We start from the raw sequence: 15,966 nt of genomic DNA, 5'->3' as shown, positions 1-15,966 counted from the left end.
TAAACATTCTTCCTAAATGCCCATCAAAGACATGCGTTTGTGCATCATCGATATAAACAGACAATGAGAATTTGCAATGATTTCTTCTTTCACTGAGTTATCCTTCCCCACCACTAACGTTTAGCCATGTAAGCAGAGACATTTCAATGAGAAACGTGCACCTCTGGAACCTTTTCAGTTAACAGAAGCAATGTCTCCCTTTTATTTAATATTCGTATATGCTTGAAGGGTCTGCAACCAAGGGAAATCGGAGAAAATAATTAGCTATACCACAGCTTCAGGATTACCTAAAGCTTTGGCCACTCCAAATATATCTGGCAAATAAATAAGCTCTGGAGATTCTTGCACAAGAAGAAATCATCAAGTGGTCCCTCAGAGATATTCAATACAAATTTGTTAGCATGTAATCGTACCTCTGCAGAATGTGTTACTAATGATCGCTCTCTGCCACTCCTCTTGAAAACTGCTGACTCCCTGATCCACTTCTCTTAACTTCTTCCAGAGGTTTGGCTTTATTTCCATGTCCAAACAATAGAGGGTACCTTTCTTAGCCTTTGACGTGAAAAAAACGTTTTTGCTTTAGATTTTCTTCAATACAACTTTTAAAAAGATGTTGGCTATTTTCCTGGAAAGGATGCTGAAACATTTCAGCACTTCTGCTTCCACCTGACCAAATAATTTATATTATAGATCCAATGACGTATTTAGAGGCTGTCGGCTAATTTTAGAACTTTTTAGAAGTTTTAGGTCTTGGTGCAATCCTGTATCTTTCTGTGTACAGGATGCGTTTTACTCAAATCTGCATGATAAAAGTGATCCGAATTTGCGAGTGAATGGAAATCAAATTTCGTTAGAAAATTAAAATTTCTCCGCTATTCAGGCTTACACTGTAATATTAGGTAGCATGTAACTCACACAAAGTAAAATATGTTTTGGATCTTTTTACATACACCACAAACTGTCTCAGCACACAATATTAGAATGCATGTTTCCTTTGACAGCTTTTCACACTGGTAGTGCCTAAATTTCACCCTAAACTGTAACCATACGGAATGGTGCAGGGAGTGATACACCGTATGAAAGGCTACTGATGAAACAAACATTGAAACCTTTACAAAAAGGTCCGGGACATTGTTTCCTGCATGATGTAAGGTCGTGTTCACTGCCTTTCGAGCCTGAATTGCATGCACTTGTGATCCTGGTATTTGACTTTCACTCATGCCACACAATAATCCCGTGTGCAAGGATTGCCCTAATCCTGGTATTTGACATTGTCCCGAATCGGGAGGGGGCACACATAGCTCACCTTCAAAGTGAAAGAGGACTACAATTCCTCTTGCGGGTTTCATGGGAGAAGCACAGTGGTGGCAGCATGCCATGTCTAGTGAATTATAGTGAGAGGCCTTTTACCTGTAAGACATCAATACACATGTATAGGCATGTTCATTTAAAGTTGTGCTGCTCACGATGAACTGGAAATCCTGAACACCGACATAAAAGAGCAGTATACATTTGCTTGTGTGCTAGGATTGATAGTGTACCATCCATGAGTAATACAGGATTAGGATTCAATTTTAGAAGGTCATTGCTGCGACGAGAGTACAAGATGGAGCAGTGGTTTCTTTTCCCATACAGCATATGTGTATTGCTGGCATTTCCTAAATGGGAGTGGGAAACACCAGAAGCTATAGTCAGTAAAGCGAAGCCAAGGCCATTCCTGAAACATTGGGCTGTAAATGACTATGTCTGCAGTTGCCTTAGGGAGATGGCAGGGGTACAGTGTGAGGCCTGCAGTATGTGTTGTTAGGGAAAGGAGTTCTTCGAAGGGGCACACACTCTTGTCTCTCCTCCTGATCTATGTAAGGAGAGATCATAAAAAGCTGGGTGCAGCCTTCTCACAACTCTTTTTACTTCTGTCGTGGGCACTTCACCTGGGGAGTGTCCTGTTGGGTAGATCATCATTACAGACAAACTTAAGGGCTGGAAGGTTGCCTGACTAAGACACATGAAATGGTAACTGACCCGATTCCAAAGAAGCAGACTTGTTATGCACATCCTTTCTGCAAAGTCGGACTAAAATGGGAGTCCAAGGCCAATCTGTGTTTATTGTTGTGGTCTCTTGTTGTATGGAGGGAGTACCTACAGAGTACTCAGGGACTACCAAGCTGCTAAGGGTTGGTGTCACACTGACAGTCAACTCCCCAGAAACAAGGGAACATCACCTAACGTCCGATCTGAACCAGGAATTATTAGACTGGTGTGGGTGCCAACATCCTGTCTGTGAGCGAGCCTAGGAAGCGCAAGTCATGCAGGAGAAGCTGATACTGGAAGGGGCTACTGTGGTGGTCTTGGTGTATGATTAGTTTGACAGACACTGTAAGCAGCTGTGCTGAAGGAATTGCTGTACTACCAAACTGGGCAGCGTGATCTTCATCAGGTATCCCCTTTGTAGCTAACACAGCACATGAAACTGTGTGCCTGAGTGGTAGGCCCGACTGAGGTCAGGAAAGTGCCATACACATGGATTGTGTGACTGTCACACTACCAAAGTGTGCTCTTTTATTTTAGTGTTTCACCTGTTTTAAATTTGGACATTATATGATACTGCTGATCATTTCATTTGTGAGAGTTGATTCACTTCAAAGTTGGAATTAATGTTTTGCTACCAAATAGGGTTGTCTTCCACACTACCTCGGCTATAACATTTGCTTATACATTTTAATGAAAAACTCACTTGTTATCTAAAGAAATATATATATGTTTATATATATATACCTATATACACACAGTTATAGTTAGATGAAAAGTTCAGTAAGAACGACGTTTTAAACTCTAAAAACCACAGAATTCACCAGCTATAGGTATAGTTATCTCAAGAAACTATAACTCATGCCTTTAGGTAAATTTAACTTGTGCCCCGGCCATTCACAATTTTCTCATCAATAACTTCACTGCAAATGTTGTAACTATATTATCAATGATGTCATGAGTGATGTAATATCTAGGTTAATTAGCAGTGCATGGCAAAGGAGAAAGCTATAGATAGCTTAGGGCATGGGTTATAGTTACTTGAGACAACTATAACTGGTGAATTTATGTGGTTTTGTACATTTAAAATGTGTGCCTAACTATAACGTCCCTGTAACCTTTGTTTTCTTAGATGAATCATTTGTATATATTGCTAATAAATGAATAAGTTTGACGCCGTTTGACAAATGTCCATAAAACTTTCCCAAAAATTCCACTGTTAACTAGCTTGGGCTTAGAAGGTTTTGAGGTGATCCGTCAAGCGGGGCCAAAAAAAAGTGTAGTCCCAAACAGCATCTTCCCCATCCATTTTCCCATAGAAACTTTAGACAGAGATACAGCCTAAACCGCTGAACAGATTTATATCATATTTGGAAGACAGCTAGTTCTCGGTCCAGACAGAATGCATTTTGTGTTTTGGTGTAAATAGCTCAAGTGTTTTAGAGTACTTAATGCTCAAAAACTCTGTATGTCTAGAGAAGCGGAATGTCTGTGGATCCTGACAATCTCAAGCTGAGATCTCATTGGATGCCACCACCTCAAGCAGGAAGTTGCAGCAGCCATCTTAGAACCAGGGACTCATACGTAAAATAAAAGGAAAAAAAAGAAACAAGGTTGCAGACTAGGAATACCCTGACCCTCATAAAACTGATGGAATGTCCCAGAAAATGTTGCTGCAATTTCATAGAGGATCAAAAATTTGAGGCACATTTTTTTAAAACAGCAAACCAGGGCTCCTACTCCTGCTTTATGTATTGGGGTGGTAGGCACACATACGCCCCCTCCCAGGGTGATTTGAGCCTTGAGGACACCAACCTCTTGGGCCCAGTACATTTTTCAGGTAAGGGAGACATGGCCCTCATCCCTTGGCCAATTTTGGCCCCAGGGACCCCGAGCATTTTCTAAATGGAGGGGACCCATGCAGTGCCCCTCCCTTAGCCATTAATAACCATAGCACACGCCCCCGCCTTGCACAGTTTTTTTGTCACAAATTTCACTGCAAACAGTACATTGATATTATCAATGATGTCATCAAAGGTGTCATGAGTGCTGTAAACCTCTGAGGTAATTAGCAGTGCATGGGGAGGGTGTGAGTTATTGTTAAATGTTAAAAGGGGAATTTCTATGGTTTTGTATGTTTAAAATGTGAGCCTAACTTTAACGTCCATGTAACCTTTGTTTTTGTAAGTGCATTTCTATGGTTTATTTAATGTAAAGTAATTTTCATTACTATACATTAATCCAACCACTGCTGAGCACAGCCTTTGGCCGTCCGCAGCAGTGGTTGGCTGCCAGGCAGTCCCAGCGGCCAACCCCTATAACCACCGAACCCTGTGCTGTGTAAGACCTTTGGTCATGGGGGTTGGCCACAGGGCCTGGATTGTGGCCAGACGCTACAGCCAACCCCCCTAACCACCCAACCTCACACTGCGCACAGCCTTTGGCATAGATTGACTGCATGACAGGCCCTGTGGCATACCTCTTTAACCACTGAACCCTCCGATGTGCAAGGCTAATGGCTTTGTACAGTGGGAGTTGGCCAAGGCCTGTGTCACTGGGTGTTAGAATAGGTGTGAGAAAGTGTATCTGGGTGTGAGAGTGGCTGTGAGAGTGTCTGCCTGGGTGTGAGAGTGAATGCATCAGTGTCTTAGTCGGTCTGTGAGTGGGCTTCCCAGGGTCTGTGAGTGGGTGCGTGAGGTTTCAGTGGGTCTGTGAGTGGGTGCATCAGTGTCTGTGTGGGTCTGTGAGTAGGTGTGTGAGGTTTCAGTGGGTGCGTGAGTCTGACTGCGTCTGTGAGTGGGTGGGTGCATGCATATCTTAGTGGATTTGTGAGTGTGTGCATGACTGTCTGAGGGGGTCTGTGAGTGGGTGCATGATGGTCCAACTGGGTCTGTGCATGAGGGCCTTGCGTGGTCTGTGACTTGGTGCATTAGGATCTGAGTAGATCTGTTAGTAGGTGTATGAGTGTCTCAGTGGGTCTGTGAGTGGATGCGTCAGTGTCCCAGTGGACCTATGAGTGGGTGCTTCACTGTCTGATTGGCTTTGTGAGTGGCTTCAACAGTGTCTCAGTGGGTCTGTCAGTGGGTCTATCAGTGTCTCAGTGGGTCTGTGAGTGTCTGCATCAGTGTCTGATTGGCTCTATGAGTGGGTTCAATAGTGTCACTGTGAGCCTGTGAGTGAGTGCATCAGTGTCTGAGTGGGTCTGTGAGTGGGTTCAATAGTATCTGAGTTGGTCTGTGACTGGGTGTGAGAGTGTCTCTGTGGTGGTCTGTGAGCAACTGCGTCAGTGTCTCAATTGGTCTCTGAGTGGGAGTATGAGTGCCTCACTGGGTCTGTGAGTGAGTACATGAGGTTCTGAGTGGGTCTGTAAATGGGTGCATTAGGGTCTGAGTAGGTCTGTGGATAGGTGCATAAGTGTCTAAGTGGGTCTTTAAGTGGGTGCATAAGTGTGAGGGTGAGGGAATGAATTAGTGTATGAAAGACTCTGTGAAGTATTTTTTGTTGTTGCCGATATTTGCAGATACATCGTGACGTTACACGGGGGCCATGCTGAGCATTGCGACATATTCACAAACATTGTGTGGCATGGAAATAAATGTAAGGCCATAATTTGACTCTTAAAGACCCCTATATCACATTCCTGGGGTCAGGGTACCTCCACCCTGACCCCTTATGCCACATCTCATTTTATATTGCAGCCCCGGGGACAATGCCCCGTTACCTAAAATGGCAGCCCCCAGTTTCTGCTCAGGTTGGGGTCAGCCAATCGTAGCGCTCCTGCTGGCACGTGCATTTATGAATACGCCACAATCCCCACCAAAACATCATGATGTATCCATGGTCCTAGATATACATATGTATTTTCCCTATGATTTCTTGAAAACTACTGAACTGATTTACTTCAAATATACAAAAGTGTAATCTGCACATCGAAACCTTCCTTATTGCCAACTTTCTTGTGATTCCATCCAGTGGCTCAGCCTGTGGTCTTGTTCAAATCTCCTATTGGAATTAATATAGGAAACACATGTTTTATGACCTCCCTTTTGCCCTCTCTGGGTAACAAGAATCACAGGAACACTTTTTTTGAAGATTCGTCAAACGGTGCTAAAGATATAGGAAAGTCAAAAACTGCAACCGCCATTAAGTAATATTCCACTTTCTCCTTGACTCAAAGAAGAAACAGCACTCTATAAGTGTGCTACCTTCTTTTATTTCAGAAACAGCACCATGAAGAAAACAGAATGCATTTCTGCAGAAAGCTGCCTCTGCCCTAAGGTAATTATAACTCACGCCCTCGCCATGCACTGTTAATTACCCCCCATATTGCAACACTCACAACATTTTTGATAACATAATTGATAATATCAATGTAATCTTTGTGGTAAAATTATTGATGATTAACCTGTGCATGGCGGGGGCCCAAGTTGTGGGTACCTTAGGGCACGAGTTATAGTTACTTGGAATACCTCTAAGTATAACTGCTGAATTTCTATAGTTTTGTACTTTTAAAATGTGAGCAGAATTATAACGTCTCTGTAACCTTTGTCTTTTTGAGTACATTTCTATGGTTTTTTCCATTCTATTTCCTAACTATAATGTCCCTGTAACCTTTATTCTTTTCAGTGAACATATAAATTACCAACTGGCTGTCACCAGTAGGTATAGTTAGGACCATGTTTCCATAGGAAAAGCATTTTTTTCACTTGCCTTTATCTTTGGCGCCATTTGATGAAACGTCACAATTTAAGTTTTTTTTAAAGTGTGTTGGTGATTCTTAATCCATCAAGCATGGGCTGAAAAAAGGGAGGATAAAACAAAAAAATGTGTTTCACATGTTAATTACCACAGGAGGTTTGAACATGACTACAGCTCGAACTTCTGGGCAGAATTACACCAGATTTGGCAGTAGCTAGATTTTGTTCCACAGATTGTACTTTTTGTTATTTGGTGTAAATCCATTCAGTACTTTTTGAGATATTAATCTGTACATCTAGGGCCACGAATCTGTTTCAAGGTTTTCGCAATTATCATGGCAACTGCGTTAATATGTGCACTAACAGGAATGCTGTGAATGGCTGGCCACAATCTGACTTGACCAGAAAGTTGCAGCTGCCATTTTAGGTTATGAGGCATGGTTCCCGGGGCCAAAAAATTAAATAATAAGCGATATAAGGGTCAGCGTGGAGGTACCCTGACTCCGGGTGTGTGACATAGGGGTTTTGAGGGTCAAATTCAAGATTAAATTATTTTCTTTCAACACACACGATATTCATAAATACATTGCAATGCTCAGTGCAGCCCCCTGTGTATTGTCGTGACAAATTTGTGAATATCACAATTTTAAAAAGAACAGACTCATTCATACACTAAATCATTCACTCAGAGAAGCACTCAGACACTCATGCACCCACTCACGGGCCCACTCAGACTCTCAAACTGACACACCCACTCAAAAAGTCACTCAGACCCTCACGCACCCACTCACAGACTCACTCCGACACTGACACACCCACACTCAGACCCATTCAGTGATTCACAGACCCACTCAGTCATTGACACACCCACTCACAGACCCACTCAGAAACTCATGCACCCACTCACTGACCAACTCAGAAACTCACTCTCCACTCACTGACCCACTCAAACACTGATGCACCCACTCCCAAAACAAAACAAAAAAGGAAATGAGGCAGAGAAGGAATACCTTGACCCCCTAACTTTGGTCTTGGGTCAGAGACCCCCCCCCCCCCCCCCCCCACAGGGCAATAAAGCAATTTTTTTTAATTCACCGCAATTTTTTACTAAATATTTGCGAATGTTGTGGTCGATTAAAAAAAAGCAAGCATGGTCTCCCGTGCTTGCTTTCAATATTGCCCCGGGTGGTTCAGGTCCCGGGGGCCTGTTCAGCCATGCCAAGTGCCAAGCATCAAGGGTGGCTTGATTTGCACCCTGGTGCCAATGCAGTTTCTGTTAGAGAGGAGAACTGAGTTGCCCTGGTTACGGCCGTGCTGGGGGCTGACCTCATGTTGGAGCAGGGGTTTGAATTCATAGTGCCTCTCCAGGACGGGCTCAATGTACTGTGTCAGAGCACAGCAAATTTAGCTGCTTTGTGCGGACCTCTGGTACATGCTTGCACCTTGATCCAGACAGAAAACACAGCTCCCATCCATGGCAAGCACCTTGTGACTCTGACACGCTGTGCCAGGGACTCTTTTTTAACATTTACAGTCAGATTGAGAGTTCCTTCCACATCAGACATGTCAGGCCTACAGTTCTGCAGTGAAAGCACACTGTAGATAGCAGCCTTGTGGAGAAGCACCTCTTCCTTTCCTCTGCTAGTAATCCTGGTGCCCCGATATCCCTTCATAAAAAAATTGTTGTTTAAAGATGTTCATTTTTGATTTGTGTTTTTGGATCATCAGAGAAGTCATTTAGCTTGGGTAGGCATTGCTGATCCGGGACAAATGTTTCTGGATGACATTTTTAAAAACAGCGGATGTGTTGCCGTGATGATGTAATATTTCAGAAACCATGAGACCATATATTTCATTTTGGTGTCAAAAAATAGGTTTTGGGGGTCAAGTAGTTTTATAGAGACAGAAAAGTACTCCTTAAAGTAACCCTTCCGCCATTTTCCAAAATAGCAGCTATAATAGAGGATGAAGAGACATATATAGAAATTAAACAAATAATAATGTTTTTTAATCCTTTTATGTATACACCAAACAATGATCTGAATATGAATTTTTTTTTTTTTATCACTCCTGTTTTAGACACATTTTCATAGTTCACTTTATTTATTTGTTTTGACAACCGCTCATCATACATTTGCGGAATGTTGAACGTTTGAGGGACATCCTTTTGCAGCACATGTTTTACAAATAGGTGTACGTTTAAGTTCTGTGGGTAGAGGCTTTAGAAATTGTGTAGGTTTTAGAACCCCATCAATAACGTCCCCAACAAATTCACACAGATCTTTCTTCACATATGCATGATCCAAAACATTTGCACACCTGTGATCAAGGAAAACACTCTGTTAATGTGTCCATACATAGAATATGATGACAGTGGAAGGTCACTTAGCGGGACTGCTATCTTGAACTCACTGTACTGAAGATCGTCAAATGTATGACAGTCAGAACTCATTTTTCACACACACACAAGGTATTTTTCAAAGGCATTTAAGTCACATTCTTCTTCTGAGTCAGCAAATTCTTTTAGAAACTTCACAGGTTCAGCAGTTAAAGCTCCAAGCTTTGTTCCAGTTTTGCTCATAGTGTCATCACCCGTAAGTATATGTGCCTTGATGAGAACACTGGGCACCTATGGTTCAAGTTTCTTGTACAGAATATGAAGTGGGATTGAGAGTCTTTTTTCACCTGTTCCTTAACGTATCCATAACTCTGACAATCCATGACTTATGAACATTGCAATAAACCTAAGTAGCAGAATAATAACATCTGTTGCATTTGAGAGTACAATGACTTGATTGGAACCATTTTGAACAGCCCACTCAGCCTGTGGCACGACACAAAAGTCAGTTTCCACCAATTTGCTGTTAAGTTCTTGAACAACATGGCCCATGCCTTTTGAATATATCTCTGTAGGCACCAACTCCTCATTGACCATCATTCCACTTCCAATAATTGGAAATTCAGTGTTCACTGAAGCATAAGCAATGTTTTGTCGAGTTAACATCTCCAAGTTCATCTTGTTTGATGTTTATGACCAGAATTTATCAAGTTGCACAGGTACAGGTGTCAAATTTTTGATGCAGGCAAGGTCAATTTTTCCACTTATCGACATTCGTCTGATTCTCTCACATTCTTTGACAGATAATTCAAGATAACTGTCAAAGACAATGTGCTGTTCTTGCAAGGTGCACACTTACTTTGATATCTGTTGAACAGTCTGAATGACCGCTCCGAAGTTTTGAATGGGTGGAATCTTTATGATTCACAATTGTGACATATAGACCACCACAACAGCAGTTTTCAATGATGACACCAATTAGAATTGAAATTCTTCAGGTGAAATCTTTTTTGTCAAGTTCTTGTACGAGTTTGTACTTCACTGGTTTGGTTGCAGCATCTCCATCAAGCAATGCGTTTGTTGGAAAAAGATCATGCAACAGAATGTCCTAGATAAAGTCACCCCTTTCTTTTGCTACATCCACCTCTCTGTGTGCTTGCAAAAGTTATTTTTTGTAACCTGTTCTGTTATGGCTCTTACTATTGCAGTTAAAGTGTAGAAGTTTAGCTATAGTGATTATGTCAAACAGCTTTCCCTCTTTCAATACAACTCTCTCTTGCTTCTGTTCTGCATATAGTTTCGATCCATGTTCCAGGACATCTAGTAAACATGTCTTTATATCGTTATCCACATATTATTTGATCACAAAGGTGTGTAGTTCCACAGGCTCAGTCATTTCAAAGGGGTTTACTTGCTGCTGCATGAAATGAAGAAGGCTGTCAACATGTTTATGAAATCGTTCCCCTCTCTTTCGCACAGGTTTGTAGTGAGGAACAGTTTCATGATGGTCCATTAATTTTGAATTTGTCATCTCTCTGAAAACATTGCAAATAGAAAGGACTTCATGGTAAACTAGCTTTCATTGAGCAACATATGTACTTTTATGTGTCGGACCAAGAATTCCTTTGGAGCGTTTCTGTGATCACTGGATCATCTGTTCTAGTTTCATATCTGAAGCCACAGCATCGAAACCTCCCTCTCTGTGTTTCACCACAAAATGTCCTTGGATGAATGTTCTGTAGAGGTATGACTTTTCCACCTCTAGCTTCTTCACTCTTTTCAAAATACCAGGGCCCATATCTAAGGTAAGTTATGCAATCAAATTTGTGAAACACAGTAATCAGTGACTCCACAGGCTTCATGTGCAGCTCAAAATCACCTTCCTGATCAGGATGCACCACGTTTTTCACTAGAGCTAGAAGGTGTCAAATATTTTCCCAGTACTTGCAAAGTTCTGATTTTTCTTCACATTCTTTGACAAACTCTACAAACCTGTTTTTCAGGTTTCTTCTGATTTGTATTATGTCTTTTGAATGAAGTTCACCCTGTGCATTGTTCACTTCTGAGGTAAGATATGCAAAACCTAATTTGTCATTCTTCTTCCAGAAAGCATTCCAACACAATGTTTCTATAGCCTCAGATAATGTGACCATACCTTGTAACGAACAAACATAATGCGTTCCACTCAATACTGACTGGACAGTTTTGCTTCCAAATAATTCAGCATCCATGAGTGCATTGTTTCTGCCACATCCACTGAGATAACTTCATGCACACTGCAGCACAACTTTTGTCATGTGGAAAATTCCCATCTTTAGATAAAGATGATAAAATTCTACTGTCTTGCTCTTACAAATGTCTGGTATAATATGAAAAACACCTTTATCACAGAAAACTGGCAGGGCAGGCTGGTCTTCAGGCTGAGCATGCACATTTTGGAATTTTTTTAGAGCTGTATATACTGCTGCATAGTTTGTGACTGTAGATGGTATTACTGTTAAAAACCCAACCTTTTTCAGTTGCACTGTATACTGGGAGACCAGAGCATGAACTCCAGCCCACGTAGGAACTATGATAAATTCAGTTAAAATCCGCTTTGTAGACTGTAGCATCAGATCAATGAAGATCCATGTCTTTAGGCACTTTTAAACTTTCTGGTAGACTGGGATGTGCTGATGGCTTGTGCTTATTTTGCACACTTTGGCAAGGCAGTTGGGTTATAAGTTTGCAGCTTCATTTGTTTATGCCTACAGCTGACACAGCTTGTTTTCCAGCAGCTACTTCATTGATACAGTCTTGAAAAATCACCATGGCAGTACCATGTGTGCTGGATGTTCCAGACAAAGAAGAGCTGTCTTCAAAATCAAAATTATCAAGAGCAAGAATTGTAAATTCTTTCCTGGTAAAGTGACTTGGAAGTGGTGTGCCGTCGGATTCACAGTGTTTTACAGCAAGAGCTGCTTACAAGGTCATCATCATTATAACTTTTTGATACACCAATCTTGTTCAGTGAAGTGATTAGCTCTCTTCTTTTGCACTTGTCATAGATTGCAAGGGCAGTCATCATGTGTAGCAGAGTTTTATTTTGGCCATGATTTAATTAATAGAGCATGATTTGGAAAAGACATTACATTTGCACAGCATACGCCTGTCAGTTCATGGGATTGTCTTCCACTTCTTCGCGTATATCTTCAAAGCCATCATCAATGTTCTTGGCTTCTGATCTGAACTCGAAAACTTTAGTTTGTAAAAGTTTTGCTTTGCTGATGTTAAATAATGATGTAAAAAATGTTGACGCACCACAACATTGCCACCAGCTCGATTACGAATGTTGTGGTGAGTTTTCCGCTGGGCCAGCGGGTGGAAAGACTATTTTTGCCCACCGGACCAGCCGAAAATTCCTAATAGGGCAGTATACTGGTGGTATGCTGGCTGCAGCAGCTTTGGCGGTCTTGAAAAAAGACCGCCCAAGCCATAATGAGAGCCTAAGGGGGTCATTCTGACCCTGGCGGTAATTACCGCCATGGCTGAGGTCGGCGGTAGCACCGCCAATAGGCTGGCGGTGCTCCGCCGGGCATTCTGACCGCGGCGGTACAGCCGCGGCCAGAAGCGGAAAGCTGGCGGTGTACCGCCGACTTTCCGCTGCCCATGGGAATCCGCCATGGGGATTCTGACAGCCCATACCGCCATCCTGTTCCTGGCGGTTCGCCCGCCAGGAACAGGATGGCGGTATGGGGTGTCGTGGGGCCAATGGCATGGGCACTGCAGGGGCCTCCGTAAGAGGGCCCCACAAATAATTTCAGTGTCTGCTTTGCAGACACTGAAATTCGCGACGGTTGCAACTGCACCCGTCGCACCTTCCCACTCCGCCGGCTCCATTCTGAGCCGGCTTCCTCGTGGGAAGGGTGTTTCCCGCTGGGCTGGTGGGCGGACTTTCGGCGGTCGCCCGCCAGCCCAGTGGGAAAGCCAGAATGACCGCCGCTGTCTTTTGGATCAATACAATTTCATTAATGTTGACCATTATTTCTCTGATCTCACTGAGTGTGAACCCATAGCCAGCACTCAAGAGTGGCTTTAAAACTTAATTTGCTTTTTTCAAAGAGGGAAAACGTAACTGAAGCTACTGGTTATGTTGCTGCTGGGAGCATACTGTACATTCATATTTTTGAATGTATGTATGCATGCAAATTCTTAATTTCATTATTATGGATCAATACAATTTCATTAATGTTGACCATTATTTCTCTGATCTCACTGAGTGTGAACCCATAGCCAGCACTCAAGAGTGGCTTTAAAACTTAATTTGCTTTTTTCAAAGAGGGAAAACGTAACTGAAGCTACTGGTTATGTTGCTGCTGGGAGCATACTGTACATTCATATTTTTGAATGTATGTATGCATGCAGTTCAGGTAGGCATTCAAATCAAATTGAAATACATTCAACTCGCTGTTTAGATCAGCTACTCAGCTAAAAACTTCATCTTGGAAGAAACTAGCTGCAGATGAAAACGTATTTGCCTTTTGAGACTCACATACTCTGTACTTTCTTCTTTTGTCAATCCCTTTGGCCCTTGTTCTGGCTAAACCACAGATAACACATTGAAGATCCTCTGCTTCTTGATCAGCTGTTGGTGGTGGGTTAGGGGGTAGCCATCGATCTTCTAAGTGAATGGGTAATGGGTTTGGTTGTTGTCCCTTTCTCAGAAGACTCAGATTATTGCTGTGATTCACTGGTTTCTACAAATTTTTGACAAGTTTTTTTCCACTCTTTACGACTGTATACGACTTGTAGCACTTGTTGTTGCAATGATAAAATATTTGATCCTCTTCATTCATCAGTTTCAATCTTTTGTGGACTTCAGCTTGCCTTACCTCTGCAGCATCTCAAACTCTCTTCTGTCCAGCCGCAGTTCATGTTTGCTGTTCTTTTAGATTAGTTTGGCATTGGACACATTTTTCTTTGTTGAAGGAGCCCTCTGATTTTGAGGTTAACAACACTCTGTCAGGAGGCAAAGATCCTCTGGTACTACCTGCTTCACTCATGTTTACAAATTTGAATCAATGGTAAACCTGAAACAAAACAACCATAAAATAAATTACCAATATGATGGCTAAAACACATCATTATTAAGCTGCCATTTTGGAAAATTGTTGATGGGTTGCTCTGAGGAGTTATTTGCTGTCTCTATAAGACTACTTGACCCCTATAACCTATGTTTAACATCAAAATGAAGTATATAAGTCTTATGGTTCTTGAAATATTACATCATCACTGCACATCCTCCATTTTAAAAAAGTTAGCCAGAAAAAATCATCCTGGATTAGAAATGTATACCCAAGCTAAATTACTTCTTTAAAATACAAAAAAAGAAATAAAAAATGAAAATGCTTGGACAAAAACTATTTTATGGAGGTATTTCAAGGTGGCCAGGTCTATCGGTTTCTGCTCTGATAGAGCTCTGGGTACAACAGTTGAATCATCACATAGAAAGAGAAAACAGCAGAGCATCTGCAGAGCATCTGTAGAAAAGCAGGCGAAAGCTTGAATACATAGGGGGTCATTCTGACCCCGGCGGTCTTAGACCGCCGGGGCCAGGGTCGGCGGGAGCACCGCCGACAGGCCGGCGGTGCCCCGCAGGGCATTCTGAGCGCGGTGGTAAAGCCGCGGTCGGACTGGCAACACTGGCGGTCTCCCGCCAGTGTACCGCCGCCCTTTTGAATCCTCCAAGGCGGCGCAGCTAGCTGCGCCGCCGAGGGGATTCCGACCCCCCCTACCGCCATCCAGTTCCCGGCGGTCCGCCCGCCGGGAACCGGATGGTGGCAGGGGGGGTCGCCGGGCCCCTGGGGGCCCCTGCAGTGCCCATGCCACTGGCACCCGTAAGAGGGCCCCTACAAGTATTTCACTGTCTGCTTGGCAGACAGTGAAATACGCGACGGGTGCAACAGCACCCGTCGCACCTTCCCACTCCGCCGGCTCGATTACGAGCCGGCATCCTCGTGGGAAGGGAGTTTTTCCCTGGGCTGGCGGGCGGTCTTTTGGCGGTCCGCCCGCCGGGAACCGGATGGTGGCAGGGGGGGTCGCCGGGCCCCTGGGGGCCCCTGCAGTGCCCATGCCACTGGCATGGGCACTGCAGGGGCCCCCGTAAGAGGGCCCCTACAAGTATTTCACTGTCTGCTTGGCAGACAGTGAAATACGCGACGGGTGCAACAGCACCCGTCGCACCTTCCCACTCCGCCGGCTCGATTACGAGCCGGCATCCTCGTGGGAAGGGAGTTTTTCCCTGGGCTGGCGGGCGGTCTTTTGGCGACCGCCCGCCAGCCCAGGGAAAAACTTAGAATACCCTCCGCGGTCTTTCGACTGCGGAGCGGTATTTCGGAGGGGGGAACTCTGGCGGGCGGCCTCCGCCGCCCGTCAGGGTCAGAATGACCCCCATAGTGAGGAAGAGGTCAGAAATGTATTTTTTTAGTTTGTAAAATAATTTGAGCTTCTTTGGATTCATGTTTTTTTTAAATATTTGTTGTGTTCATCATGTATTCAGGTTAGCAAAAAGTGATATAAATGTTGTTACACACTGCGTACGTTTCACACTCACTTCCTGTAAGAGGGTACTTTCTTAACCCATGCCAGCCAGCCTCACTGTGACATACAAATCCCAAAATGCTGTATCACAATCAACACAGACGTGATCTTTTAACAATTTCAGACAGGCAAAACAGTGTGTCTTGGGGGGTGGCAGCTTTAGTTGTCTGGCTTCAGCTTAAGCATCCTGCTGCACAGTCAGTGTTGTGTACAGGTAAACCTGTAAAGTGCACTCAATGAAAGTTATATTGTGTCTCATATAAATGTTGGAGCTGCTTAGCTAGACACCACTGCTCTTCCCCAGCTTTATATCATAAGTAGAAG

This window comes from Pleurodeles waltl, chromosome 3_1 (assembly GCF_031143425.1).
Source record: "Pleurodeles waltl isolate 20211129_DDA chromosome 3_1, aPleWal1.hap1.20221129, whole genome shotgun sequence".
NCBI lineage: Eukaryota > Metazoa > Chordata > Amphibia > Caudata > Salamandridae > Pleurodeles > Pleurodeles waltl.
Note: the sequence above shows the minus strand (reverse complement) of the source record.